Raw genomic sequence first — 4,675 nt, forward strand, 5'->3', positions numbered from 1 at the left:
TAATAGTAGTTAAATTCATAATAAGTATGACTATCTTTGTTGCTTTTATTCATTAGAATATATTTTTAGGCATTTTGTTAGCCATGGATCCAGATTCTTCTTTTTTCAAGACAGTTAAGTAATTGTTATCACATGATCTGGGTGATTTCTCCATAATTGTATGGATAATAATTGTCACATCATTCTAGTGTGGTCTATCCATTCCCCACAGATCTGAAAAACCCCCTCAATCATATGTCAAGTTTTCATACAAGCAAGCATGAATCTATTTCAGAGTTTTGTATTTTGTTTCATGGTCTATTTGTATACCCCTGCAACTATACCAAGTTTTAAAAATACAATTTATAGTATGTTCAGTATCATGAAAAGTGAATTTCTCCATATTTACTTCTAGAAAAATGTCAGTCATTATTTCTTTGCCATTCCCTTCAACCCCTATAATCTCCTCTGCAGGAAATCTCCTAAGTGAGATGTTAAATTTTTTGTATTCTACCTTCTTTGATTCATCTCCTTGTCTCTCTGTGCTATGCTCTGCATACTTTATCTTGGTAAATCTACCTCCTGGTCCACTGATTTTCTCTTTAAATGTACATATTCTGCTGTTAAACAAGTTCATTTAGAATATCTTATTGATTTTCACATTTTCCATTTCTATGCATTTTGTCTGGTGATTTTCAATTCTTCCAGACATTTTTATCATCTCTTATTACTAATGGTTTTCATTTCCTCTTTTATTTCTAGAAACATATTAAGTATCTATTTTCTATTCTGTACCTCATAATTCCAGAATCTGTGGTCATTAAAAAAGCCTGATTTTGCTGACTTTTACTACCTTCTTTGTAATTCTTTGATTTGAAATGTGAATTCATATTCTGGATCCTTTTTACGTTTGAGGAATTTCTTCTGTCAGTCACATTGGAACTATTATACATTAAATGACTTATTTTGTTTGTTTTGGGGGTTGTCTGTTTGCTTGTATAAGACCATGCAAGAATCATGATTCAGGCTCCAAACTCACATGAGAGATGACTTGCAGTATGGCTTTGAATGGATTGTGTGTACACACACACACACACACACCACACACACACACACACACACACACACACTCCAAGATGGACACGTTCCCCTCATGCCTCTCTTTGTGGGATTACTATTACTATTATTATTTGTATTTACAGTTCAACGCTCACCGAGGGCATGGCTCACTCCAAGATGGCAGCTTCACGTGGGATCCCAGATACAAGGTCCACTCATGTCCATTAAAACTAGAGTGACCATAAATCATGGTATACTTTTGTTGTTCCATATTTCATCATGTTACCATCTGGTTGATGGTGTGTGAGATAACACTGTGACCAGCAGAGTGGTCTTTTTGACACTATGTGAAATCCAAAAAGTGAGCGGTGGTGACCCTTCTTCCTTCTCCGGCCCTTTCCGGACCCAGTGGAGCTAACATTTCTCTCTTAAGAAGAGCACGCAGGGGACTTTCTGGTAAAGCAAACTGAGCTCAGCCTCCAGCAGAGGGGAGACCTGACACCTAACTTGGCATAGCTACCCCCACCAGCCCCATAGTAAATGGCCAGTTATGACCTAACTTGTGCAATCTTCTTCCAGATTAATTTTGCTGATTTTCATTTTAAGTTTTCTTGTGTATGTAAGAAGAAGAAAAAAAAGTCTGTTACCATGTAGCTCCCGTTATTAGAAAAACATTGCAAAGACTTAAATGATAACTTTTATATCAGTGTTACCAGTTGTTTCAAATAAAGAATCAATAAATTCTACTACATTTTTGATTTTTTCCAGGCAATTTATGGAATCAAAAGAAAGCTTTTGGATTTATTTTCTTAAAAGTGAAATAGTATCACAAATGGTATTGTCAAATCAGATGAAAAGTTCAATATTAAAAAAAAAAAAAATTTTTTTTCTGTGGCAAACAAATCCAGATACAGATTTTGGTGATTCACAGCATCATGGATGAAAAAAACAGTGTTCTTATTATATTAAGAAACCTCTGGAGCAGAAATGCACTTGGATTGGTTGTTATAAAAATACAATTCATATTATGTTCAAACCAGCTACACTATTCTACTGATAAAAGATAAAACTGTAGATTTTATGTGGTTATTATAAATATTATATACGTACTCATACACATGTATACACACGTTTATTGTAACTTAAATACCCAACTACCAAATAAATATAACAAAGATCTTAGATAAATAGATAGTATAATATCTATTTCTATAAATGTATGTGTATATGTCAGCATGGCAGAATACACTTTCTTTGCTGCCTATCAACAAATCAATTAGAAAGATGTGACTTTTGAAGAATTCTTTTTAAAGTCAACCTAAGTGTCTACAATTGTATTAAGTGATACAATTGTAAGTTGAATAAAAGAGCCTTCTAAAGTTTGGTTACATACCATATTATATTTGTTACATATTACCATTTTCTGTTGGAAAAAGATAAATTATGTGGTGACAGAAGCCCCATATATTTTCAGCTTTAGAAAAAAGGGGGGGGCTCGTGCCCGGGAGTCCATGTGGGTGCCAGTGCGGCACGGAGCAGTGCCGTGTCGCCATGGCGGAGCTGCAGCAGCTCCGGGTGCAAGCGGCGGTGGACTCTATGGTGAAGAGTCTGGAGAGAGAACATCCGGAAGATGCAAGGCCTCATGTTCCAGTGCAGCGCCGGCTGTTGTGAGGACAGCCAGGCATCCATGCACCAAGTGCACCAGTGCACTGAGCGCTGCCATGCACCTCTGGCTCAAGCCCAGGCCCTGGTGACCAGCGAGTTGGAGAAGTTACAGGACCGCCTGGCCCGGTGCACTATGCACTGCAACGACAAAGCCAAAGATTCAATTGATGCGGGGAGTAAAGAGTTTCAGGTGAAGCGGCAGCTGGAGAGTTGTGTGACCACGTGTGTGGATGACCACATGAACCTCATCCCAACCATGACCAAGAAGATGAAGGAGTCTCTCTCATCCATTGGGAAATAGATGTCTGCTATTGGCCATCGGGGCTGAAGGCAGGACTCTATTTAAAAAGAGAAATGGGGATTTGGGTTTTCTAAGGAAAGTTTATGAATGAGGAAATTAAGGATGGCAGCAAGTTTAAGGCCTATATCACTTGCCTCTGGACACTGGTTCCTTTGTGTTTGAAACCTAGAAAGTGAAAAAACCTGGTGCTAAAATTGGGGTCAGAGATGGCACAGGAGAGTTTTTGTGATCCTGAATTTCACGTGGCAAGTGCTTATCCTGGCAACAGGGAGTCTCCCTTGTACCAAACCACAGCCCTCCAAGGTACCAGATTCTCTTAGTCCACAGATACCAACAGGCTGGCAGGTTCATCTGACCTGCTTATGAGCTGGTGGAGTGTGAGGAGAGGTGTTTCTGTTGGTTGCCAACCTCCTGTTTACCAGAAGGATCACTACAACGTTTCCCACAAAGTGGAAGTAAAACAAAATCCATGAGGTCACTAATTTAGAAGGGGAAAGGGGGTTTCTGGGGGTTTGTTTTGCGTGGTTTTGTTTTATATACAAGGGCATGAAGCTACTTTAAGATGTAGAGTCGGGGGAGGTAGTTTCGATAAAAACTTTGAAAGGGTCCTTGCGGATGTTCAGTTCTGGCCGTCAGGACGTGGATGCGCATTTCTTAAAATTCTCACACATGACATCCTTCAGCCTAGAGACCCTGCAACAATATAAGAAGCGCTATCACACTGGCAGGGGAAGCAAACCTCCCCTCTGACTGGCAGCCATGATGAGCCCTGAGGCTGTCTGCAGCAGAGTCAGCGAGTGACAAGACAATCTTGCAGTGACACTCACCCTTGAAGGGAAAGGGGATTTTGATTGTGCTATATGCCAGTATTCAAGAATGAACAGTGAAAGAGGAATTGTTAGCTGCTTAATTAAGAGAGTTATGAAGTACTGGCTTTGGAAAAATCTGGTTTTCATAAAACAAAATAGAGTGAAAGCCTAAACCCAGTATTGCTTACTTTGCCCCCTGTGATAACAGAGCTCTGTTAAAACAATCCCTTGGCAACACGAAGGTCAAAGGAGAAAAAGTAAGCAACTCAGGGGCAAGCTGTGACTCCTTTAGAGCAAAACACGGGACAGCCCTCCGTTACCAAATACTACTTTTGGGACATGCGTTGTTCTTGCCCCAGTTCTGGCACCTTATCGTTTTATTAAGGACCTTGTGTTTTTACCAACTTATTACTTGAAATGATAATATAGCCTGTCTGCTTGCTGTTTCAAGACTGTGATATATTTTCCTAGTGGTTTGTTTTTAAAAATACATGACTTAACTTAAAAAAAAAAGAAAAAAGGGAACATTGGAAACAAACTCTGCAAAGAGAAAGACAACAATTAGCTTCAAAAAAATGCAGGGAGGAACTAAACAAAGTAACAATAAAGCAGGTGATATACAAGAATTACTTTGAAATGCCTCAACCATAAGGAAGAATCTTCTGAAGAAATGTCAATCTTTAATTCAACAAATTGCATTCTATAGCCAATTAGAATGAAGTTAAAAGGATCTATGATTTTGCAAAAATTGAGGAAACCTTCAAAAGCAGGACAAATTGATAAGGTATTTGATGAATTTTGTTGTGTAATAACGTTTATGAAGATAGAGTCTCTGAAAAAGACAAATTGAAAACATCCTAAA

The 4,675-nt window shown here is 38.6% G+C and overlaps 1 pseudogene; it reads left to right on the forward strand.

The window, feature by feature from the left end:
- Window positions 1-2,589: 2,589 nt before the first annotated feature.
- On the forward strand, window positions 2,590-3,790 carry LOC137228538 (protein FAM136A pseudogene; annotated as a pseudogene).
- Window positions 3,791-4,675: the final 885 nt, after the last annotated feature.

This window comes from Pseudorca crassidens, chromosome 8 (assembly GCF_039906515.1).
Source record: "Pseudorca crassidens isolate mPseCra1 chromosome 8, mPseCra1.hap1, whole genome shotgun sequence".
In the NCBI taxonomy this organism is placed as follows: Eukaryota; Metazoa; Chordata; class Mammalia; order Artiodactyla; family Delphinidae; genus Pseudorca; species Pseudorca crassidens.